Consider the following 27,235-nt stretch of genomic DNA (forward strand, 5'->3'; position numbering starts at 1 on the left):
CATAATAGATTATGTTGACACAAATTCTCTCTTCCCTTTCAAATGTCCTACCTACCCGTTTTGAAAGGAAATTTCAGAAAATCATTTTCTCTGCATTTTTCTCCTCGATTTTTTTTTTTTTTCTGTAGAAAGTTTTCAAAGACTGCATTAGAGGAGGAAAAGAAAACAGAAAAATGAAAGGAAGAGGACCGGGCTTTGAAGTGAGCAGAGCATTGTGATCAGCCAATGCCATAAAGTCAGTGCCCAGAACAATTTGCCTTGCTTCAGAAACAAATTAGCCAGAACATTGGCTCTGCGGATATGGGTAAGATCCTGACGTTTCTTTTGTTTATGTTGAATTTATTAGTAAGTCTTCCCAGGTTTCAATAAAGGTGAACCCGTTATTTTTTATTTCTCTGATTATATGTTTTCCTCAGCATTTGTGTAAAGACAACACATCAGTTCTATAACCTTGTGGCAATATAAATTATTGAGGATAAGTATTCCACTTCCGACTTTTTTTCTACAGGAGTAATCTTTTCACTGCAGCTTTGGGGTCATGTATAAGAGTAGCTTGAACAGCATTGAACCATGAAACAACATTTTGAACAAATCACATTTATTTGCTAACCTCCAGACCAATCTAAAATATGATTGTTTTTACCAAAGCAGATTAAAGATTTAAAAATGTATTTTCTATTTACAAAGGTATAAAAACACATTTTATCCTAGAACTTAACATTACTGAACATGGATAAACTCAGATCATCCAAGTACTCTCCAAAGCAAATTGAATTATACCTTTAATTATTAGTAATCATAATTTCTCATTCGTCATGTTTTTAAGCTAACACAAAGATTGTTTCTTTCAAGAGATCATATTAGTGAAATATTTAATAGTAAGTGAATATGGTAGAATCAAAGCTGCAAACACATTTTGTTCTTACTCTAATAGCACATGTTAAAAGGCCTTGTCTCTGTATGTGTCTGTAAATGAATATTTTAATCAATTTTATTTTAATTACTAGGTAGTTATCAAGTATAGGAAGTATGACTATTTCAGGTTCCTCTTAATAATTTGCTTTTTCCTTAGAATGAATCTTTCCTTCATTGCAAGTCATCCTTGTACTACTGGTGTTGACTTACATTTATACATACAAAAATACATTTGTGTAGCCATAATCAACATTATTTAATTTTTGGCTTAATGGAATTAGTCTCAAAGAGATGGAAGAAGGCCAAATTATTAAGTAGGTACCGTGTTTCCCCGAAAATAAGACCTAGCCAAATAAGACATCAGCTCCAAAGTGTTTTTTGGAGCAAAACTTAATATAAGACCCGGTCTTATAATAAAATATAATATAATATAATACCGGGTCTTATATTAAGTTTTGCTCTAAAAGACTCATTAGAGCTGATGGTCCGGGTAGGTCTTATTTTCAGGTACAACAATATCTCCAGTCTTTTCCTCCTCTTCTCACCTTACAATAACCTTCACTGCCAAAGCCTAGCAAATTATCTTTAATGTTAAATTCCTTATCACTTAGTTTCGGTCAGGATTTTCTTCCATTAAGAGCTAAATCTCTTCTGATACAAATTAACCAATTCTTTTTTATTTGTTTTTAATGGAAATGAAAATTTACCCCCATCATAATAGCAACAGTGACATCAACAGAGTGACATGTGTACAACATTTATGATTGACAAAAAACTTCCACGACATTATTTCAGTTGAAATTTCAAATCATGACCTAGATGTGGGAACCGTGACTAGGTAAAAGGTCCTCAACCACTGCAATCCTTTCATTCCCCAACCCCCTAAAGCCCTTAGCACCCAATGAAACCCCAATCTCACGCTTGAAAAAAAATGTGAAGGGAGGTATGGGTTGGAAATACATTAGGACTCGTTTATGCTCAACTCTGAAACCATGAAAACAATTTTAAAAGTTGAGGGCTGTGATTTTCCTTTAGCATTGGGAGCAGGTTTATATTTTGGCTCCTCTATTTTCATGAGTATGTTGGATTTGTCAATACATATTGTACTTATTCTATCCCTACTTTTGTGATTGAAAAACCGAGAATTTATTGTATGAAAAGCCAGTTGTCAACAAGGTATCAACAAACTCAGGTCATTTCTTCATGAAATAATTTTATACATCACCAACATGTATATCTAAATCGCTTAGTGAAAAAATGATTGACATTGCACAATAAATCATAAAACAGCACTTAATAAATTTCCTAACCAGACTGAAATATAACCTGGAGGAGTTGTCATAAGTAAACAGAAGAGTTCACACTGGGCAATTTCAAAGGTATATATTTGAGTAAGAAGAAAATAGATTCCCAATAGAGATTAGAACTTCAGGAAAAACATAAATCATCATGTTGAAAAGCAAATATTTCTGGGTCCTGAAGCTTAGAATATTGAGGGGCCCTAATTAAGAAAAGGAATATAAAATTATGATTATAAAATTAGGTACAAAAGTTAATATTTATTATGGGTTTTGGGTGATAATGATGCATCAATGTAGGCTCATCGTCAGTTGTAACAAATGTAACACTGATGGGGAAAGTGGATAATGGGGGAGGCGGTGCATGAGTGAGGGCAGAGAGTATATGGGCATCTCTGTACCTTCCATTCCATTTTGCTGTGAACCTAAATCTGCTCTAAAAAAAAATTACTATTTATAATAATTGTAATTGCTATAAGTTTGTGTTCTACAAAAGGAATTCTGATAAATTCTATTTTGCATGATTTCCATCAGAATTTTTTTAAAAATATGGTACATTTATAATTGTATACACTGCCTATTGAGTATATTCCTACAAAGAGAGGTTTTTCTTTTCAACAAGGCTTAATGAGAACCAAATACTCTACTTACAATTTTAACATCTAATGAGTGGAAGACTTTTCCACAGACTAGTTTCTGACTCAATACATTTCAAGCAACGTTTCTCTTCAGGTGCCAGACCTAGTGAGATATATTCACATTGTGACTCAAGATGTATCACTCTTTCATGTTTCAATACTGGGTGAGTTTGCCCCAGGGGAGCAGAGTTGGAAGGTATTCCTGGAAGTGATAGCAACTAGACATGAAGTAACTTCATGTTACTTCATGTAATTTCACATAAAAATATCACCCTAACTCCAGAATGAATGTACCTCCTAACCTCCAAATATATGGATTATTATAAAGAAGAAATTCAGTCATTCAACACTTAGCGCTCGTTGAGCTCACACACACTATTAGCCAGTGTGGGCAGTACACGGATGTTTAAGACATGGTCTCTGACTTCCAGAAACTCGCCTACCATCTAATGAGAACATACTATTTCAATAAGTGATAAAACCCAAGGAAGGAACTGATCAATGGAATAAGAGGTGTACAGATGTAATTATTTGACAAGTTCATAGAAAAGGGTCATTTCTTTTGGCAGAAAGAATCAGAAGGCTTCAAGGAAGAGGTGGCAATTGAGCTTGGCCTTGAAACTCAAATAGAAATTAAAGGGAAAAACCCAGGTGGAATCAGCTCAGAGCACATTTGGAGAATAGCATGAAGTCCAGTCTGGCTGTGAGTGGGAATAACAGGTGGGAAAATACTTTTAAGTCCAGCTTCCAGGTTACGGGCTACATACTAGCCACATTTTCTTTCAAGAGAGCTTTATTAAAGGACTACATGAGTGGAAGACATTGCAATCTCCTTTGGATACAGAGAGAGAGAGACAAATGATTTTAACTAGCATGATTGAAGTATGGTCTTACAGGAAACAACAGGGTGGATTCGGTCACCATGTCTATTGTTTTCTTTTTTCCTCTTTACCCAGAATACAGTTTCCACTCTTGGATATCAACCAAATCTTAAGATCTAATACAAAAGTTATGTTCCCCAAAAAGACTTCTTTGATATACCTTACCGCACTTTGCTGGCTCTTATATTTCACATCGTGTCCCACTCTCTCTTCCAATCCTGCTTTCCCACCTCTGTCCTGCCCCACATCTGTTCTCTACACAGAAGCATGGGATCCTTTTTACTTCTTCTCCTTTTTACTTTCAGTTTTGAAATAATTATAGATTTACAGGAAGTTGCAGAGACAGTAGAGAGGGGACCTATATACCCTTCACTCGGTCTCCTCTGATGGTAACATCTTACATAACTATAGTGGTAGAATATCAAAATCAGGAAATTGACACAATTGACATTGATAATCTATAGACCTTATTCAGATTTCACGTGTGTGTGCATGTGTGTGCGTGTGTATGTGTGTGATCCTCTAAAGCCTAAAAGATCATGTAACTTTGGCCAAAGTCCTCCAAAGTCTTCCTGTCTCACTCAGAGTAGAAGCCAAAGGTTTAGGTCGACAAGGTCCTAAGTCATCTTCCCCACTCCCCCACCCCCCTTTTGAGTCCACTGCTCCCACTGCCCCCTCATTAGCTCACGCCAGCCACACTGGCCTCCTTACTGTTCTTGGGATCTTAGCCCAGGAATCGCTCTGCCTGGAGTACTCTTCCCCCAATTCTCCCTGTGCTACTCTTCTCTTTATCTAGGTCTCTTTTCAAATATGAGTTCTTCAGAGAGGCCTTTCCTGATCTCCTTATAGCATCCTCCTTCATTTTCTATCTCCTTATTTGCTTTTATTTTTCTTCAGAGCATGTATCACTAGGTGATAGAGTGTGTATTCATTTGTTTATTTATTGAATTTCTCCCCTCACTAGAATGAAACTCCACAAAATTAGAGTCTTGCTTTGTTTATTGTCGTACCCCAGGTACCTAGAATAGTGTCTGGCATAGAGAAGACACACACGAAATTATTTGTTGAATGAGTGAATATTCAATTTATACTGTGTCATATGGAGCTTCTTATGTATCATTTTGTAATTGTTTTTAAACTTGTGACATTCTGTATGCTCTATCCCCTTACCATAGGTTCTAGGTAAATTCACAGTAACTGTTACAATCTCAGGAACCAGATTTTCTGCTTCAACTTGACAAAAAACTGGTCAAAATCTTCTATTAATGTTTAACAAAAGTTTCACTGAATCTTTTTTCCTCTTTCCCTCTTCCCCTTGTTTCGCCCCATTTTTCCTGGTTCACACTATAAAACATCACAGGGTGTAGATAATGGGAAATAGAGTATGTTACGGGATTTTTGCATTTGCACATAGAGGAAGGTTAAGGCTTCTATAGGTATGTCCAGTGGTGGAGCTTGTGTCACAGCCATGGCCTAGTTGCAGGGGAGGCTTGGAAAGTATTTAGTACTTTCCCTTCTATAGTGAGATGACGGTACTGCCCCAGGTGGTGGGAGATTCCCAAACTTTGGGAGGGTGCAGATGTCACTAAGGCTGTCAATGGTCCACCGTAACTGGGTAGTTAAATGGTGAGGTCCTCTAGCCAGTACTTCATGTACCATAGTTAGCATCTGGCTAAGATCCTTGATGGAAAAAGGAGAACAGTAGACATCTGACCTCTCTGAGCTATTGAGGTTGCAGCAATCCCACTCACAGTGGAGACGAGCTAAGTAACTTCAGAAGCACGTGAAAGCATCCACGGCAGCCTGGACCCAGGTAAGCAGCTGGGTTGGGGGCTTTGTTGCTGGACTGCAGAGGGCTAAGTAGCTGTGGTCACAATGGGGTCCCCAGTTCTTATGGCTCCCTCAGATTAGCCCAGACTCAGAGTAGCCATCCTCTAGGCTGACTGATAACCAGCCAAGTCATTTCAGCATCGCTGGGTATTTCCCATCCACTGAAAGCATATTCGTATGGGCCATTCCCACCAACACTTACTAATCAGATCAAAGGCGGGAAGATTTGACCTATAGCTGATTAGATTCAACCCTCATTTTAATTTCTGGAAAAGTTGGCAAGAGACCATTAGTGTTAAATAAATGAATAAACTTGCCCTACAGGGTAAGTTGTTGCCTTGCTTTGCTACGTAGTGAGATAATGGCCAGACCTACATGACAAGTGAACTCTAACCCACAATCCTTACAGCAACCAATCGAGGAAGCTGAAACCCAACCTCTTTAGCAATCGGCCTAAAGCATTAGGACTAAGTCAACTGCCACCTTCCCAACTTTTCCCCACTTCCAGATCAGGGTCAACCAGCCAAATATCCTACCTGAACCAATCGAACAGGCTGCTCTGCTCCTCAGTAGCCTGCCTCTAGCTTCTCTTGCCAACAACCTACTTTCGGAACACACCTGAACCCTTCCTTTTTTTTTTTTTTTCACTCCAACGCTTCCCCATTCCCTGGCCTGACTTTGAGTCTCTGCCAAACACAAATGATGGTATGGCAGAATCTCTTACTATAGCAAGCTCTGAATAAATAGTCTGTTTGTTCCCATTTAGATGATCTTCATTTGTTTCCACATTTGGTAAATACTAAATTAATTGCCTCTTGCAGTTGCTAGGTATAGTATTACACACTAGTGGCCTAACATAATGATCTAGTCTCAATGATATTTGCCAAGTGCCTACATCTCTTCTACCAAAACCCAGACACACGGGCGGGACAGGTGCGGGGGGAGTGGGGAGAATTTGACCAACCTGGGAATCAAGCTTACTGCTTAAATCTGAGACAGGGCCACAGAAATAAAAAGCCTTTTTAGAACGTAAGGAATGTTCTTCCTTAGCAGGGATTATTAATTTGATCCTTATAAGTAGCCCTTCTGTATGCCTATTTACATGTCATTCCCTGTTCACGTGGATAAGAAGAACTACTAACAAACCTTGTATCATAGACAGCTGCGCTTTTCAAGTTGTTTTGACCATTAGTCATAGCAAGAGATATATTTTACATTATTGCTCAGTATGTTACTGAAAAAAAAGTGTCATAAAACAGTACTTAATCCTCCCATGTGCAATGTTGTGTGATATTTTTCTATATTACACTGTGTATTTAATCACATTAAATATAAATAAATTATACTTTCTTACATATAAAATTATTTATTAAAGATATACTCAACTGCAGTCTGGAGGCTTTCTGAAGGTGCTTCGGGGTGCTCAGTCAGCATACAGGTAAGTGTGTTCTTGAACATTCTTTGCATTATCAGGTGGGAAACTCATTTAAAGAACTCTGGTGCAGTAGTTCTCAAACTTCAGTTGCAGGAGTATCACCTGGAATATCACTCAGATTGTAAAAATGCAGGTTGTTGGGCCTCAGCCCCAGAGTTTCTGTTTCAGGCAGAGCAGGGCAGCCTGAAAATCTGCATTTCGCCTAAGTTCCCAGGGGATCCTGATGCTGCTGCTCTGGGAGCCACACTGTTCTCGTGAATCATTTTTGTAAATCAGGTTACCCTTTTGTGCAAGGAATACCCACTTCCTAACTTAACTGTGTATCATCCAATGAGTGAACCGAAGCAAAGTATATTGTGCGGGTTGGATGTGCATGAATGTAATTTGTGCCTGAGCAGGTCAGAGTCAGGAATGAAAGGAGACAGTCTGCCGGCCGATTCCTTCCAGCCATTCTGGTGCTCCTTGCAGAGTGAACTACTCCTACGTTTACTTGAGACCCTGTGCCAACAGCTGTCCTGGGCCTTAGATTACAGTCAGTCTGGGTATTTTGTATGAAAACATTTCCCTTCAGAAAGCTGTAAAAGGATGCTAAGATCATTTTTCTGTGCTTTTAAAACCATTTAGTTCCTGATGGGTGAGGATCAGGTGCCCTTCCAGAAACAGGAAGGTGACAAAAGCAGGCAACTGCTGTAGACTTTAGAGCTCCTAACCCACAGGTCTTTGAAAGCAGTATTTTCCAAACCTCCTCTAGGAAGAGCAGAACACTTGGGTGCTGGTTAAACTTACAGCGCCCAGTCCCTTGGTGATTCTGACGCAGTGAGATGAAGATGGGGCCTGGTTGTTGCATTTCTAGCAATTACCCCAGGTGAGCCTTAATTAAAATCAAAGAAGTATGAGAACTCTGTTTTAAATGATCTCTGAATCCAATGAAGATCCCAGGATTATATTAACTGAAACAAGAAGGTATTCACAATAGTTCAGTGGTCCTCAAACTTCGCTGCATGTAGGAATCCCCTGAAAAACTTAAAAAATGTCCACAGCCTACGCCACTCTCTATACCAATTATATCAGAATTTTCCTCCCCACCTCCCCCTGTGATTCCAATTGGCAGCCACATTTCAGAACCAGTACAATCGTTTATATAAGTTAAGTCCCTCTTCATCCTGCAACTCCTTTCACGGTCTCTTCTCATTGTAGCTGCTTCCCATCCCCAGGAAAACCTACATCCTGCTTAAGTGTTGGGAACATAAGTGTTGAAACAGGTGAGGTCTCATCAAGTGACCTTGAGGGCTCTTGATCTGCTGAGGCCAGCAGCCTATTCGCTTTCAAAAGCTCTTCGCTAGATGAGGAAATACCCCAAAACTTGGTGGCTGCAGGGAGTCTGCTCAAAGCTATAGAGTAGTGCCTCTCAAACTTTAATGTGCAATTAAATCCCCTGGGGATTTTATTAAAATGAAGGTTCTGATTCACTAAGTCTGGGGTGGGTTCTGCCTCCACGTTTCTAACAAGCTCCAAGTGGTATGTATGCTGCTGGACCATGGATGGCACTTTGTGTAGTGAGCTATAGATCTTCCCCCAAATCTTGTGCCGATAAAAGTATATTGCTATGGCAAATACTCTAAATAGGAGGGAATGGGGACTGTGACTCTCATGTAGCAGGATGCTGTAAAGCCTATTAAGCATCGTAAGAGGAGGTGTTTGAGGAAACAAAGTTGGGAAGAATTGTAGACCAAACTGATGAGATAGACTTGACATAAACTACAGAATGTGTATAACAATATAGTACTGAAAGATATGGCTAGAGGGTTCGTGGCCAGGAGCAGAGGAGCATAGAAAGTAAGAGCTTGGGCTTGCAAATCAGCTTAAATTCAACACCTGGCTCTACTACTTACTACCTACCATATGTGACCTTAGGCAAATGACTAATTTCATCTGTAAATAGGAATAACTTCCTGTGTGTGTGCTTAGTTAATGAAAGGTGTTCAGCCCAGGACCTAGCAACAGTAGGCCCTCAATAAATGAGGATTAATTATATATACACGTGATTATATACACACACACATATATACTCATTTATGCTATATAAATATAGTCCAAGTATCTAGGGCTTCACCAGGTGTAGATTTATTTATTCATCCAATCTTGATGGCTCACCAGCCCGGCTTGGCAGGCTGCAGGACATCCATCCTTGTGCAGAAGTTGTGCAAGTAACCCGGGAGCTCTCTTGTGTGCCCATTTTGGACTTGCTCATTGCTCTCTGCTATGGCTAATTAGGTTACAGCCCTGCAGGCTCAGGCTACAACAGAACCCAGAGAGGCCACTGCCCAGCCCTCACCACCACTGTTGCTACTGCCTAAATGCTAGCGCCTTTACATCTGCTTGTTGAAATTAATGGCATTGCTCTTGCAAAAAGAATATACAGGAGTATTACTATGTCATTTGTCCGGGATTTGATGATGGCAGTAGAGTGTTCTCTGAAGTTGGGCTGGAGAAAGAGGAAACAGTGGAGAAGTTCACAGAAAGGATTCTGGAGTGCCGCGGGATCACAGAACCTTCAGTTCACACAGACAGGCATTCTCTCCCCAGAGCACACAAATGAAGTGGAATTTCCAGGGTCGACACGTCCCCTCTCCAGGACTGCTCACTACCAGCTCATTGATGCCAAAACCTTATTGCTGATAACAGGACTATTTGCTGAGCACTCTACATACATCAGCTCACTGCATCCTCAAACAGCCCTGGGAAGTAGGTACTAGAACTGCACCCATTTTTCCACATGAGGAAGCTTAGAGAGATGAAGAAATAGGCCCAGGGTCACATAGGCAGTAAGCAGCAGGGGGAGTTTGGGATCCAGGCGGTCTAACTCCAATGCACAGATGTTTCTCTCTGCATCCACTCCTATCCTACTCCCTGCATCAGACTCCTCTTACTTACCAATGTGTTCTCCTGGAAACCTGGCTCCCCCTGGGGCCCTCAGTCAATCAGACATGTCTGTATATCTCTTAACCCCAACTGTGGACAGGGTTCAAGTACTTTGCCGAGAGGCCCCTCAGTTCTGCTGCGTATCAGTGAATACAAGTAGCTCCAGGTGGAGAGGGGGTCACCAGGCTCCCCTCTCCTAGAGTATCTGAGTCTCAGCTCTGGCCCAGCTAAGTCACCCAGTCATGGGATAAAGATGATGATGATGGAGCCAGTTTGTAAAGGGCTTTGAAGATCAGAATAAAGAATCTAGACTTCGGGGTGGCCGGTTAGAGCGCAGTGCTCTTAACAACAAGGTTGCCGATTCGATCCCCACATGGGCCACTGTGAGCTGCTCCACGACTAGATTGAAACAACTACTTGACTTGGAGCTGATGGGTCCTGGGAAAACACATTTAAATAAATAAAAGTTCTTTAAAAGAAAAATAGGCAAATTCTATGACTATATCATTACTATAACGGACAGGGGGTGAGGAGGATAAAAAAAGGCAAATGGGAGAAAAAATTAATTTCAGGTTCATTTGTTCAGGTTGCCAGTGCCTTCAGATATGGGTTCCAACACTAGTGATGGGGACAGCCTCGGTGACAGAGAGCTCTATGTGAATGAATGTAAGAACAGGTGAGCAGCTCTTGAGCTATCATATTAACTGTGGCACATACAGTGTCCTCGCTGCTGTGACCCACCCCTCACCTGCAGGTGTCAGATGAAGGCCTCCTAACTGGCATGAGGCAGGTTTGAATCTTTAGGAAATCCATAGTTCTCCTAGGAACTGCACTCTGTCTTGATTACCAATGATCAGGTCTCATTCTAAGAGGATAAATACCTCTTCCCTGTGTTAGCTAAGAGGAATGTGAATTCCTCCGGATGACTCCTCCCTAATTCCTGGAGAGTGTGTGTGAGGGTGTGTCAGTGTCTGGGAGAGTCAGGGAATGGAGAACAATGGGGAAGAGAAGGAAGGAGTCTGGAGAGAGTGGAATTGACGATACAGAAGAGGGGATAATTGGAACATTTATTAATGAATGCTAACCTGTTTATAACTCTAATAATTAATGTAGTTATAAATATGTTTGGCAAGAAAAATGCTTTGCAGAATTTATCATCCCGAGAGATAAAAGTACAAAACTTTAAAAACATGGATACTAGTTCTGAATATGCCATTAACTAACTTTGTGACTTTGGGCAAGTCACTTTACTTTGCACTTCACAGTTGTGTGTGTTTGTTTTTGTCTACAGAATGATATAATATTACACACCTTCTCTCCTTCACAGGGATGCCACGCAAGTCAAAGGAGATTTCCATTAAAATAGTTATAATTACTTACATTTGCATAACACTATCATCCACAAAGCACTTCTGCATATGTTATTCTATTTGCATGAAAAAGCTTTGAACCGTTATAAAGTGCTATAAAAGTTTGAATACTAGCTCCATTGCTCTCTACAATTTTTTCATCAGGAAAATGGGGATAATAGTAACATCTACCTCATAGGTTATTGAGAGGATTAAACAATATGCACTTATGAAGTTATCAGCTCAGTGCTTGCACAGGAGAAATACTCAACAAAATTCACTTTGTTCAGGTCTCTATGCAAATGTCACCTCCTAAAGGCCTTCCCAGGCCTCTATCTAGAACAGTGCCTCCCTCCCCCATCCCTTTCTTTCCTTGACCTTCTTTATTTTTCTGAGTAACACTTGACATTACCTGATATCATATTGACTTAATGGCTTACTGTTTTCTCTCCGATTAGAATCAGTATGAAGACAGATTTTGTCTGTCTTGTTTCTCTGTATCTAGACCACAGTAGGTGCTCAGTAAATATTTGTTAAGTGAATGAAGTTAGCTGTTACAATTGTTATTGTTACCTAAGGGCCGTCCCTCACTTTGCCTGTTCTGATACAGCTCCATGCATAGGCCAACCCTGCTTCCGGAATGTTCTCCCCACAACAGCTTTATTGAGGTGTAATTGCCTCTTCCCTGTGTTAGCTAAGAGGAATGTGAATTCCTCCGGATGACTCCTCCCTAATTCCTGGAGAGTGTGTGTGAGGCTGTGTCAGTGTCTGGGAGAGTTAGGGAATGGAGAACAATGGGGAAGAGAAGGAAGGAGTCTGTGGAGAGAGTGGAATTGACGATACAGAAGAGGGGATAATTGGAACATTTATTAATGAATGCTAACCTGTTTATAACTCTAATAATTAATGTAGTTATAAATATGTTTGGCAAGAAAAATGCTTTGCAGAATTTATCATCCCAAGAGATAAAAGTACAAAACTTTAAAAACATGGATACTAGTTCTGAATATGCCATTAACTAACTTTGTGACTTTGGGCAAGTCACTTTACTTTGCACTTCACAGTTGTGTGTGTTTGTTTTTGTCTACAGAATGATATAATATTACACACCTTCTCTCCTTCACAGGGATGCCACGCAAGTCAAAGGAGATTTCCATTAAAATAGTTATAATTACTTACATTTGCATAACACTATCATCCACAAAGCACTTCTGCATATGTTATTCTATTTGCATGAAAAAGCTTTGAACCGTTATAAAGTGCTATAAAAGTTTGAATACTAGCTCCATCGCTCTCTACAATTTTCTCATCAGGAAAATGGGGATAATAGTAACATCTACCTCATAGGTTATTGAGAGGATTAAACAATATGCACTTATGAAGTTATCAGCTCAGTGCTTGCACAGGAGAAATACTCAACAAAATTCACTTTGTTCAGGTCTCTATGCAAATGTCACCTCCTAAAGGCCTTCCCAGGCCTCTATCTAGAACAGTGCCTCCCTCCCCCATCCCTTTCTTTCCTTGACCTTCTTTATTTTTCTGAGTAACACTTGACATTACCTGATATCATATTGACTTAATGGCTTACTGTTTTCTCTCCGATTAGAATCACTATGAAGACAGATTTTGTCTGTCTTGTTTCTCTGTATCTAGACCATAGTAGGTGCTCAGTAAATATTTGTTAAGTGAATGAAGTTAGCTGTTACAATTGTTATTGTTACCTAAGGGCCGTCCCTCACTTTGCCTGTGCTGATACAGCTCCATGCATAGGCCAACCCTGCTTCCGGAATGTTCTCCCCACAACAGCTTTATTGAGGTGTAATTGCCTCTTCCCTGTGTTAGCTAAGAGGAATGTGAATTCCTCCGGATGACTCCTCCCTAATTCCTGGAGAGTGTGTGTGAGGCTGTGTCAGTGTCTGGGAGAGTTAGGGAATGGAGACCAATGGGGAAGAGAAGGAAGGAGTCTGGAGAGAGTGGAATTGAAGATACAGAAGAGGGGATAATTGGAACAATTCAGTGGTTTTAATATATTCACAGAGTTGTGCAACCATCACCACTATCTAATCTCAGAACATTTCATCAGCCCAAAAGAAACTCTCCACCCAGTAGCAATCACTCTTCATTCTCCCCCATCTCCCTTGAGCCTGTGGCAGCCACTGACCTACTTTCTGTCTCTATAAATGGCCTTTGACGGATATTTCATAAACATAGAATCAGGTAACATGTAGTCTTTTGTGACTAGCCTCTTTCAATTCAAGGTCCATCCATGTAGCAGCATGTAGCAGTACTTTATTCTTTTTAATGGCTGAATAATATTCCAGCACATGGACATTCCACATGTTGTTTATCCAATCATCATTTGGCACACGCATGGGCTATTTCTACCATTTGACTATATAATGCTGCTATGAGCACTCATGTACAGGTTTTTGTGTGGATGAATGTTTGGAGTTCTCTCGGGTATGTACCTAGGAGTGGAATTGCTAGGTCATATAGTAACTCTATGTTTAACATTTTGAGGAATTGCCAGACTGTTTTCCAAAGTGGCTGCTCCACTTACAATCCTACCAGAATTGTATGAGGGTCACAATTGCTTCGCACCCTCATCCACATTTGTTACTATCTGTCTTTTTTTATTTTAGCCATCCTTGTGGGCATGAAGTGGTATCTAATTGTGGCTTTGATTTGCATGTCCATAAAGACTAATGACCTTGATCATCTAGTCATATGCTTATTGGCCATTTGTATGGCCTCTTTGGAGACATGGCTATGCAAATCCTTTGCCCGGTTTTTTTGTTTGTTTGTTTGTTGTTTTTGTTTTTTACAATTGTGTTATTTGTTTTTTTACTGTTGAATTGTAAAAGTTTTTTATTTAACTCTGGTAAAAGTCCCATATTAGATATGTGACTTACAAATATTTTCTCTTATTCTGTGGGTTGTCTTTTCACTTTTTTGATGGTGTCCTTTGAAGCACACATGTTTATAACTGTGATGAGAAGGTTCAGTTTATTTATTTTGAATTCACTTTTGAAATTTCTTCTTTGGAAGGCTAGAGATGATTAATCTCTGTTCCATTGCCCCAAGAGCTGGCAAAGCTTTATTATTCCTGAGCATCAGACTTGTACCACCAGCTCTGGAAGTTTCCATCAGCCCCTTTCTCACCTTCCATCCCATAGCTGTACTGTTTCCTTACTTGGAATTCCACCTCTGCCTCGCCAGGTCTTTATTGCCTTTTAAGACTTAGTGCAGACATTCTTTCCTCTTTCTGTGGGGGTCCCCAGGTCTCCCTCCAGAGATGGAGCCAGGGCCCCACAGATGGTATGCAGCTCTGTCTTCCTTCATGGAAGCCATCGAAGGCAGGAATTTTGTATTATTGTCTTTCTTATTGGAGAGTGGAGTCTAAATAGATCTGCATTTGAATTTCAGTCCCATGATTAGCTGCATAAACTTGGACAATGTAATGTTTTATTTTTATAAAATGGAAATAATTTCTAAGCATAAGGTCATTGTAAAATTAGAGATACAGTAATAAAGTTAAACTACTTAGCTTGGTGAACTCTCAATAAATCCCTGCTATTTTTAGCATTATGTTTTTTCTTTTAAATGTGGGAGCTAAGACTATCAGCCACACGTTAAGTTCTCAAGAAATGTTAGTTGTTTTAATTTTCTAATTCCAACTCCAAAAATGGATGCTTTGTGGCAAAAAGAACCACGACAGGCCTGTCATATCTCGTGTGTGGGCACCCCAACTACACTCCTTTCAAAGTTTACAAGATGAACTTCCTGAGTCATATCCATCTTTGAGCATCCGATGAGAACAATGAACCATCTCCCCAGAAAAATGCACATTACCCAACCGTTTGTGTGTGACTTGAATGGGATTCCTGAAGCCCATCAGGGGCCCAAGGACTAAATGTTAAGTACTCTTGTTATAGATGTCATAGCCAGTGCTGCCCACTTAGTCCTCTTAAAAATGAACAACTCTTACCATACCACCCAACAATCGCACTCCTTGGTATTTATCTGGATAAGTTGAAAACTTATGTTCACACAAAACCCGCCAACGAATGTTTATAGCAGTTTTATTCATAATTGTCAAAACTTGGAAGCAACCAAAAGGTCGTTTAGTAGGTGAATGGACAAACTGTGCTACATCCAGACAATGGAATATTATTCAGTGCTAAAAAGAAATGAACTATCAAGCAATAAAAAGACACAGAGGAAACGCAGATGCACATTACTGAGTGAAAGAAGTCAATCTGGAAAGGCTGTATTATTCCAATTATACGACATTCTGGAAAAGGCAAAACTATGGAGACAGTAGAAAGGTCGGTGGTTGCCTGGGGTTAGTGAGGGATGAACAGATGGAGCACAGAGAATTTTTAGGGCAGTGAAACTATTCTGTATGATATCGTAATGGAGGATACACGTCATTATACATTTGTGAAAATGGGTAGACCAAATGCGTAGACCGTACAACACCAAGAGTGACTCCTAATGTACCCTATAGACTTTGGATGATTAAGATGTGTCCACGTTGGTTCAGCAATTGAAACAAATGTACCACTTTGGTGCCAAATGTTGATAGTGAGGTAGGCTATGTATGTGTGGGCCAGGGGTATATGGGAAGTCTCTGTATTCGCCACTCAACTTTGCTGTGAGCCTAAAATTGTTCTAAAAATTAAAGTCCATTTTTTTAAATTAAAATTTACTGGGGTGACAATGGTTACCAAAACTACATAGGTTTCAAGTGTACAATTCTATAATGCATCATCTATAGATTGCATTATGTGATGAGCAACTGGCCTGGCATATTAACGCCAAGTAGCTGTGCAACCATCTTCCCAGGAAACAACTACATATCGTTGTTTCTAAGAGGCATAATCTCTGGAACTTTGGCATGACTCTCTGATATCATCATGGACATTAAAATTTCGTTGTCTCTAGGGTTGCAAGAACTACTTAAATCAAGCAATAGTCAAGTTGTTGCAATCTTCCTGGGAATTTTTGTCTAGTGTGGAGAACCACCAGCAGATGGCAATCAAAGAACGCAAAACTTGAGTTTATCCTATTCAAAAAGATTTGATAAATAGATTTAAGAATGATAAGATGATAAGTTTAAGGAAAGCAGATGACTGCATTCTACCTCTTGAATGTTTTTCACGGAGCCACATTTCTTATGCTCCAAACAAACAAGTCTTCTTCCACCAGGGGCTGAAATAAATAACCTCAAAAAAGGCACCAGACAAATTCTTAGATTCTTTAGTTAATCAAATGAGAATTTTGGTTACTCTATGTGAAAATGAATTAGAAGAGTTTGCTGTTTTTATTTAGGCACTGTATTTCCTTTAGGTGTTCTGCTTACATTGTAAATGTTCTTTGGTATGTAAAAATTAACATTTATGTAAATGGTTTTCCAATGATAGAAACATACAGCTATAGTAGAATAGGGCTGCAAAATTAGCAGAGGGAAGGAATTTGCTTAAAACAATCCAGTGTGTGTGCCTGGAGGTGAGGGTGACGGGGGTCGGGAGGGGTTTCTCACCAAACATAAGATGTTACAACTGGTTTTACAAAAATAAGGATTTTTTCTTTCCTCCTTTTTGCTCTTTGCTTCTGGAGTTGTACTAGTGAGTAGATTCTCAGTTAAATCACACATTCTCAATAATGTGACTATTAAGGGTGAAAGATTTTGTCCTTATTGGTAAATTCTGGTATTGATGCTTCCACTTGCTAAAATCACGATGAGTCCCCAGAGAGTTGCAGTGTGGTAGAGACTGCAGAATATAAATATTGCTACTTTGTTAAGTTGAGACAAAGAAATTTCAGTTTCTAGTTTACAGTTCAGGCATATTTGATGGCCTAACAAAACCCCTTTATACATGGCTGGTGGATCGTTGTAGAAAATGATTAACCTATTTTGTTTATTAACAATATCTTTATGGGGAAAAAACCTCATAAAGCACTTAAAGAAAAAAAAAACACAACATTGGACCTGGAGAGCTTGGGGAATACTCAGTGTTTGAGAGAAGCTAGGAACAGTAAAGAGTATTTTTTGGACTCCTACTATGTATTAGGCAAAATTATCTCAAGACAGATAAATTATTCAGCCCCATATTTATCGATGAGGGAAGTAAGGGTCAGAGGGCTTCATAATTTGCCAAGGTTACATAGCTAGTAAGTAGCTGAGCTGGGATTTGAACCCAGGCCTATTTAGGCAAAGGTACGCACTACACTGGCACTGTGGATCTTATTCTAACAGGTGATGTTAAACATTTGAAACTCCTAGCTAATTCAGAAATGTAGCCAAATCACCCGAGGAAGTCGTGCCCCTAGAGATTCTAATTCAGAAGATTGGGGGTGAGGCCCCGGAATCTGAATTTTAACAAGCTCCCCAAGTGGTTCTGCTACCAGTCATCTACTGACCTCAAACACCTGGAGAAAACACAGGACCAACCCAATGGACCTTAACCTTCCATGAGCAAAGAAACCACCTGCTGAAAGCTCTGGACCTTTTTTTTCCCCCAGAATAAAACACATATTACACCCAAATTTTGCTTACAACATTAGGGGTTCATGGACACTCTAAAGCCATGGACACCTGGCCTCCTGCGTGTCCCCATTAAAAGTAGCCTAATAAGAAGCCCCTTCGGTCTCTCCACCGAGAGCTGTCACTCTTCAGCTGCAAACAGCCTCCAAAAGACTCCAGTGTTTTCTTTTTTCCTTTCTCCTCAACTACAAAGGGAAGAGTTTCCCAGGAAAACGAGTTTAGTGTTTGGAAAGGAGCTTTCCCTTGTACATGGAGCAGACTCTGGCACAGCGCTTCAAAGAATTAAGCTGAAACAGAGTAATAGTGTTACCTACAATCATGATGAGAGTCCATCAGGAAACCAACAGTAAGGACCACAAATAAATATGGCACGACCAGAGGGAAGGGCCATGACCTTTATTTCCCCAAAAGCCCTTTCTCTAACTTGTTTTCAGTCCCTAGGTTTTCTCTTAGGCCTCCACTTTAAAGCCAACCTTTGCATTGTTAAATAACTCAAGACTCACACAGCACATCATTTGAAACACGTGCATAAATAATATTGACACACAGTCCTTAACATGTATCTTGAATAGGTTCTGGATTCTGTCAAACAGGAAAGGCATAAGGAGAACATGTAGTTTTCTCTGTAGGTCCCGTGTCTGGATAAACCTATGGGGAGAATTGAGGAGTGTCTGAATGTAAATGCCATATGTTCATGTATTTTTTCTGGAGAGAGAGTCCATGGCTTTTGTCAAACTCTTAAAATGACTAAACCTTCAAAAGTAATCACGTATAGGACATAGGACGTGTCTTGTCTCACCAGGGCTACACGGGCAAATAGGTGAGCAGAGCCATGTGGGCAGGCGTGGTGGGCACCTTCCTCAGATACAAAGTGGCCGGCAACACTGTTGTGTTGTGTGTGTGTTGTGTGGACACAACATTGTCAGAGTGAGATTTAGATGTGGCTCCATTGGTCCAGGAACACGTCTTCCCCGGTGTGAGAACAGAGCTGTTTTCTGGGTCAGGAAGGCCATGAGCAGGGCCATAGCAGATTATACACACGTCTCCGACTCCTCATGTACTTGTCAGGGAGGAATAATCATTCCTAATTCATCAGGGGTGGGGAGGCAGAGAGTAACTAGCATCTGTAAAGCTCCCAGCAGTGTCTGGCACAGACTGGCACTCAGACGTGTTTGTTCTTGTCCTTTCTTGACCCCCACGCTAAGATCCCCCCGTGATGGGGCTGCTGAGTACCAACTATCTCCTGCTCAGCCAGACCTGCACCTGTCAGGCTGACTGGGGTCTGGTCTGGGAAACCTGAAGGAAAACAGGTTTTCTTTAGGAATTCTCACTTTCCAGTCTCCCCTCCATCACTGTTGCATAGATAAACAAGGACCTCAAGACCAGAATATGCCCGAGAATCACAGGAAGTCACAAGGGACAAAAAGATACCATCCCTGTCCTTGGAGTTGCTGGACCCTAAAAGGGCGGGCATTACCAAAAATAAGCGAGCAGGAGCCACAGGGCATGGGCCGCTCACAACACACATATAAGCACAGATCTTCTACACACCCGAGAACAGGTTATGACAGAAAGGACAAAGCCACATGCAGTTGATTTAGGAAACAGTCATGAAGGAAATGATTATTGAGCAATGTTTCTAAAGTGGGGGAAGGGATATGATTTGGGAGAAAGAAACAAGAAAGTTAAGAAAGGAGACAGTGCCATAGGGGCCGGCTGGAGACGGAGTTGGATAGGGAGCAGATCGGCAGGGCAGCAGGGGAAGCCATGCTGGCGGGCCTGTGAAAAGATGACAGCATTAGGTGTGGGGGAAGGGAGGCAGCTAATTGGTAGAGACCCTTGAAACCCATGATTAGCAGTTTTAATTTAATTCAAGAGGCAATTGGAGCTATCATAGGCATCTAAGACGGGGAGTGATCTGATCAAAATGATGCTTGAGGACAATGGTTCTTGCTGCTGTGAGCAGGGTGGATTAGATGAAGGAGCCCCTCGGGCAGGGAGGCTGATCTGAGGCGACTTCGGGGTCCAGGGTTATAGGGCACGGCTTAGAGCAGGGCTCTGGGGATGGAATGGAAGGAGCAGACTGGAATATACTATGGAGGATAAACTTTCATTCATGCTTTTTAGAACTAGACATAGGGGTAGGTGCTGGGATACATGGGGAACACACACAGAAGTTGGGATGGGGAGAGACAATTAAGCAATTACAATACGGTGAGATAAGTGCTGTGACCACTGAGTCAGAGACACACGAGAGTGAAAGCAAGAGCAGCACATAGCTGTGGCTTAGAGGGGGACGAAGTTGTCAGGAAAGCCTTCCCTGAGGAAGTGGTGTGTAAGCTGGGAACTTAATGAAGAATCAGAAATAAACTGAGTGAAAAAATTCATTGGGCGATATGTCCCAGGCAGGAAGCCCCAACATGAAAGGGCAGGATTGGTTCCATGAGGGGGAAAAGGAAAAGTGGTTTCCAGAGGGGTCCAAGGAAACAAGCAGAGTGGGACCAGACTGAGAAGGGTCTGCAATATGGACGGTGAACTTTATCCCAAGGGCAGTGAAAGGCCAGAAGAGAGGCCTGGTTTGTTTTCTCATCTCAGAAAAGTCTCTCTGGCTATGTCATGAGAGAAAAGGATGGGTGTGCTGGCTGTCAGGATGGGAGATGGGGGAGAGAGAATTGGGAAGTAAAGATGGAGACATGTAGATACTTAGGATGTAGAATTGCTGGGATGAGAAAAGACCTGGACGAAGAGAGTATCAGCAGGATGTTATTAGCCCAGAGAGGGGAGAGATATTCTTTAAAGTCACACAGCCAGCGCATGGAAGCATCAATCCCAGAATCCAGTTCTCTGGTTCTTTTTAAAATAAAAATCTTTCATATCTCTTTTCATCATGCTCATGTTTTCCTTTATATCCTCTAACATATTATTTATAATAGATATTTTAAGTTCTTTGTCTGCTAATTCCATTACTTCTGTCATTTCGGGAACTGCCTCTATTGGTTGGTTTTTCTCCTGAGTATGGTTCATATTTTCCTGCTTCTTTGTTTGCTTGGTAATTTTTATTAGATGCCAGACATTGTGAATTTTACATTGTTGGACACTGGATTTTGTTGTATTCTCAAAGAGTTTTGGACTTTGTTCAGACATGCAGCTAAGTTATTTCAGTTTGATCCTTTAAATGCTTTATTTTAAACCTTTTCACGGCAGAACTAAAGGAGCCTTTCGGGGCTTCTACTTTAAGCCATGATGGAGTAACAGGGACGGGATTTACCCTCCCACCTGAAACAACAATGAACCAGATTAAATGTGTGAAACAGGGCAGTGGTCCCTGAGAGACAGGAAGCAAGTGAGGTGAGTTTTATGACTGCCCCAGCTTTCTGCTTTGAGAGGTTTCCAGGCCACAGCAAAGCAAAATGGAACCCAGGTGGATCCTGTTAGACTCTCTGAATGGAGGAGATGGAGCTGAGATTCTGGGGGGTCCAAGGCAGTTAAAGTTCATAGGACAGAGTGCCAGAGAATAAAGGGCTACACAGGGAGAGCACCCCAGAGATTTACAGGAAAATCACCTTCAAATATTCAATAGAGTATTTATCAGTACAAGCATGTAAAAAACAAAATGACCCAAGGTTGGAGAAAGATCTACATGCATCAGAGCGAGTAATACCTGGCACTTGTGGAGGTCTAAGAATAGTGTGTCCCCACCAGCCTGACTAGAAAACCTCATAATTCATGGAGCATTTGTTAGAGTCCTCAGAACGGTCTTGCGTCAATAATGGGGAATGATTATTAGCCCTAGACTAAACACTGCTCTAGTTCACTCTAAAATATCTTAAACACAACACCCAAAAGGATCAAGTGATTTCCAAGTAACTTAACTGTTGCTTTCAGGGCAATGTTGAAGAATATTTATGAAAATTCAAAAATATCCATTACCCAACAAGGAAAAATTTATAATGTCTGCTATCAAATCAAAGATTACCAGGTATACAAAGAAACAAGAAAATGTGCCCTATTAGGAGTGTGTGTGTGTGTGAGTGTGTGTGTGTGTGTGTGTGTGTGTGTGTGCGTGTGTGTAAAAGCAGACCTCATAGAGGATGAACTCTTGAAGGAGGAACAGGAATTCACCTGGTAGACAAATGACCACACTTTTGCAGCCCAGTTGGAGGGATTTGAACATGTGAGTGTGGACCACGGAGGCGCGGGGTGTGACTGGAGCTACAGAATATGGAAAGGGAGAGGCTGGTGACAACACTGGAAGGTGGGCCAAGCAGAGTCCTAGGAGAAGCTCTTCTTCCAGGTGCTTAAAACAAATAATATTTTTAAGTTCGTAGTCACCTTTGATTTTTCTCTCTCTCCCCCTTCCTCTCCCCCTCCCGACCTCCCTGTCTCCCTGCCAGCCCCTCTTCCTTGTATCCATTCCAATAGCATGTCCTCATGTTGGCTCCACTCTAAAAAAATATGGCATCCCGACACTTCTCACCATGTGCACAATCCAACTGGAACCAGGCGACTGTCATCTCTCTGTTAGATTGTTGCACTAGCCTCTGAACAGGTCTCCCTGCCTTGGTCCTTACCCAGCGTTCCTCAGCATTCTACTCAACACAGTAGCCAGAGTGATCTTTTCAAAACTGAAGGTAGATCGAAACTCGCCTCTGATGAAAATTTCTTAACACCCCATCTCACTCAGAGTAAAATCCAAAGTCCTTATAATGCCCACAAAGTCCGACACAATCTCCCCTCCCCTTCACCTCCTACCTCTCACCGTGCTCGGTTCCAGCCCCACCGCCATGCTCCTTCCCACCATAGGACCTTCCTGACACTGTTGTTCCTCTGCTGGTGAGCTCTTCCTCCAGGTTTTCATTCGGGTCACTCCCTCACGTCCCCCAGTCCTTACTCAGAGTCACCTTGTCACCTTTGCGTAGAAGTTTTTCCGGACCAACCCAGGAGAGCACTGGTTTCCCTTCCCTCACTCGACATCCTTTTCACTTGTTTTCTTTTTTCCCATAGCACTTCTCATCCTCTGACATACTATATACTTACTTGTTTATGTGTTGTTTGTTTTCCCCACTAGAATATCAGCTCCATAAGTGCAGGATTTTGGAGTGTTTTGTTCGCTGCTGAAGTCCCAGCTTCCAACACAGTGCGTAACACACAGTGTGTGCTCTATAAATAAATATTTGGGGAGTGAATGAATGAAAAACTGTGGAAGGATTTTAAGCAGAGGAGTCTTATGACGATATTCCTGTCTTAGAAAGATCCTTTCCAAGAAGGTTGAGACAAGCAGGAAGACGTGCAAGAGGTATTAACAGTCCCACCACAAAGACTAGATTCTAGAGGTAGTTATAAAAACAACAGAGATCAAAAGAGTATTTACAGACGAACTAAGATTAGAGGTAGCAATAAAGAGTAATTCAATTTGACCTAGCAAATATTGCGTAAGTATTGCTATAGGCAAGGGATCATGGGAGAGAGAATGAGAGCCTAGATGGGACAGATGGTGCCCTAAGGGGGTTATGACTAGGTGAGCTGAGGGCACAAGAGAAGGTTAGTGCAAGAAATTTTCATCAGAGGCGAGAGAGAGGGAGAGGAAAATATTTGATTTCCATCAGTGAGGGAAATTAGAGGCGATGTCATGGAGGAGGGAGGATTTAAGTTGGGTCTTGGAAAATGAATAGAGTTTCAAAGGCAAAGACTAGAAAATGCAGTGATATGATGGATTTTTAATGTCCCATCTCTTCCATCATGTACACAACTGTTGAAGGCGTTGCTAATGACTTCAGAAACAGTGCTTTCTACATCCCATAAAATGAAACTTTAAAAAAGGGAGAGGAACACAGAAAGGAAGAGTTCAGATAATTCACCATCTAGATAATTTGGTCCAGAACAAGTGAACCATGCCAGTAAGATTTTAAGAAAGCACGGACAAAATGACTTCCTTGTTCAGATGTGTCACAGAGGGAACCACAACAAAAAACTCAACCAAGCAAGTGACTCTGCTGACTCCTGGACCTCAAACTGTGAGAACGATTTTCCATCAGTGTGATATTGTTTTACAGGCACCTTGTCAGGTCCTTGGTAAGCAGGATTCCTGCATAAAGGCTGACAGTCAAGCTGGTTTGCTGAGCTTGCCTACACTTTTAATAAAACTCTCAGATTAAGTAATGCCCTGCTGCCGTGTATTATTAATGCAAATTCTTAACTGTCAATTAGTTAACTGGTCAGTAAAAAGAGCCTGGTTTATAAGATTGTTGCTAATGAATATACTGCTTTGTTCTCCAGCAAAACATCTGCTTTGAATGTGTAATTAGAAGGCCCCATCCCTCTTTTCTTCCCCAGAGAGAGAACCTACGCTGCTGATAAAAAGAGCTGTTTATACCTGTGAGGGGTCAAAGTCTGTGGATCTGTGGTGTATGGTACTATGACAGATTACAAAATCACTCCATTCTGTTAGTCAATCTGTTTCCAAGCACGTAGCAGGGAGCTAGCCAGGTACTGGATGCTCGGAAACAAGATTCCCATCGGTTTTCTTCCTAAGGTCTGATGACAGGTCAGCTGTTGTTGACATCACCCGACAGCTCACATGTCAGAGCCTGTCTGTCTTCTGCCGCTGCTCCTGCCAAGCTCTCCTCTGAGAGGCAGCCTGTGCCTCAGGCCACAACCAGCTCCCAAGAAGAGCTTAAGTTGATTGGAAACCCATCACTTGTGCTAATGAAAAGGAAGAGGGAGCAGAACACTTGAAACACAGGTGTCTTTTGTTTCGGACTCTCTCTCTCTCCTATCTTTCTCCCAATTCCTCTTTTGAATTTCCACTATTTCCCTAATTTCTCATCCCACTCCTTATCCCATGGGCATATGCCTTCGTATAAATCATATTTAGAGAGGAGAGCAGCTAGAGACCTCTCTCTTCCAAAAGCCTTTGTTTTTTTAAAGTCAGTTGTCACACATACCTACAAAACCATTTCAAACTCCAGAGGTTGAAAAGTATTTGCCTGATATTCCAAAGAAGTGATTTTAAAGAAAGTCAATTTTATCCCCTCAGCAGAGTAATGATTATCTTCAAAGTTTCCCTCCCTCATACTTCTACTTTTCCAGCAGTGCCCTGCCATTGGCTAGATGGTATGTGGAGGAAGGGAGGGAGTGATGATTTTCGTTCCTGCCATCTCCAGCCTCCCTGCCTAGTTTCTGCCTGACAGCCTAGAGTTTATGAAGGGGAAGTTCATGGGGGCATGTGACATGTTGAATCATAATATTTACAAGACTTAAGGAGCATGAAGAACACCACAATTTTCCAAGTAGTAATATCTGAAAGAAAAACAATATGAAAACCGTATCTACAGTGGCTGGGAAGAGCGGAACTGCTTCCCCAAGATGGAGGAAGAGTTTGGTTCCAGCGGGAAACCAGTTCTCTTTGCTGCCCATTCATTGGAGAAGTCACACCCCTTGGAAGACAGGGCTGCTTTTCATCAATGAATGCTCTTTAGGTGAACGTTAGGGACTGAAAAATACCTATGTTAAGGCAAGAGATGAGAGGAAGCTGAACAGACCTGGGGGTAAATGGCGTCACCCAGAAGGTCTCCGCAGTTACAAAAGGGGAAGCAGAAGCTAAGCCCATTAGGACCTTGTGTCAATCACATCTGAGTTATTGTTTCCTGTTATTTTTGCCCTGAGTCAGACGTCCTTAGAGCTCCTACCACCTCACCTAATGGTTCTATCAGACCACTGTGCTATTGGGTTGCACCCTTTGTAAGGGAGCCTGCCTGGGTCCACAGGGTTTCTACCTGGTGTGTGTAATACGTTCTCTGACATGAGTACAGAAAGGAAGTTAGAAAAAGATCCATTGAAGGTCAAAAATGGAGAAACTGAGTCCTGGAATATTTGAAACAAGAGTCCTTTGCAAGGAACATGGGCTCTGACGTGAGAAACACTCAGACTTGATTCTTTGCTTTCACTTACTAGTTGTGTGACCTTGATCGAGTTACTGAATTTTCCTGAGTCTCAGTATGATCATATGTAAAAATGAGTATAATGTAATCAGAACTACCTTAGGAGAAAAACAATGTAAAAACTGCCCAGGACGGGGTCAAGCACATACCATGAACTCAGTAATAGGTAGGTTTTAAAAAACACTATTATTGGTTTTGAAACAGTGGACACTTTAGGGGAAGCTTCAAAAGGTGAAGGATTCAGAAACCATTTCAACATCTTCTATGGTAGAACAACGCTGCTGAGACTGCTTCATGTGCCAGCGAAAATCCTGTGGTCTGGATAATTTATGAAAAATAAATCCTCCTATGTCTTCCCTGCACTAGACTACCAGATCCTTTAGGAAAGGGATAGAGACTTCCTCATTTCTGTGTCCCCAGTACCTACATTAATAGGTATCACAACTCTCAGTACTGCTTGGGCATTCCCTCATTGAGGCATTTAGACTGATGTGTGACGGAAAACATTACAAGGGATGGTCAGAGTGCCGCCCAGATTTAGGACAAGTTCCAATTAGAAGCAATTACCTTGAGCCGATGAGTCTACGTGTCTTACTGCCCAGTGATATTCTTGGAGGCTTCCTTCCTGGCAGGCAATTCCGAATCCAGGTGATGTTGTAATTGCACAGCCCACTGCTACTTGGACAGTAATCCGCAGTCCTCCAGCTTGTTTTGTTTGTTAACTCATATATTAAACACGTATTTATTCAGCACCTACAACATGCCAGGTGCTGTCTGAGATGCTGGGGATATGTTTGGTAAACAAGACAAGCAAACAAATTCTTACAGAGCTTAGCTTCTTGGGGGAGGAGATACGCACAGAAAACAAACAGTAAACAATTAACTCAATAATTTCAGATCACGGTAGGTGCCATGGGGGGATCAAATAGGATGCTGGGTTGGAGGCTGTGTGGATAGAGGTGAGGGCCTTCTTCAGGTAAAGTGCCTCAGAAAGGCTTCCCTTGGAATGAGGAGCCAGTCCTGAGAAGGGAGTGCATCCTAGGTCAAGGGAACAGGTGAGACAGGGTCTTCAAGCAGGGAATAGCAGGTAGAAGTTGAGGAACAGAATGGAAAATAGCTGGGCTGGAGCACAGCAAACGAGTGGCAAGTGGTCAGCGATGAGCCTGGGAGAAGCAGGTGGGGTCAGTTTGTGAGCTCCACGCAGGAGCTAAACAAAGTGAGGGGTTTGGGCTGACCACGTGGTCCTCAGGCGTCTCTCATGGAATGCTTGGCGGATACTTTCCATTTGTGTACACTGGTTTTTCGGCAGGGTACCAAGAGGGCAGTCTGGATGTCTACAAACCCTTTATGCTATGAGCAATTACTCTTCCATTAGTCTTTGTCTACCTCTATGAGCCACGTGTCCTATGTTCTCAAGCTGTATTTGAAGAAAGAATTGGAAGTGCAAGGGCAATCTATTGGATATTTCATTTTTCTT

The 27,235-nt window shown here is 41.4% G+C and overlaps 1 long non-coding RNA gene across 2 annotated transcripts in view; it reads left to right on the forward strand.

Moving 5' to 3' along the window:
* The first annotated feature begins 207 nt into the window (after positions 1-207).
* Positions 208-27,235, forward strand: part of LOC141571693 (uncharacterized) — a 29,754-nt gene continuing 2,726 nt past the window's right edge. Inside the window, exons 1-2 of one of the 2 annotated variants that reach the window (XR_012496710.1) lie at positions 208-304; positions 6,938-7,000. This is a non-coding gene — a long non-coding RNA (uncharacterized LOC141571693). Of the gene's footprint in view, positions 305-5,452; positions 5,546-6,937; positions 7,001-27,235 lie in introns of those variants that run through there. The other variant, XR_012496709.1, reaches the window with a different exon arrangement.

This window comes from Rhinolophus sinicus, linkage group LG05 (assembly GCF_036562045.2).
Source record: "Rhinolophus sinicus isolate RSC01 linkage group LG05, ASM3656204v1, whole genome shotgun sequence".
Lineage (NCBI taxonomy): Eukaryota > Metazoa > Chordata > Mammalia > Chiroptera > Rhinolophidae > Rhinolophus > Rhinolophus sinicus.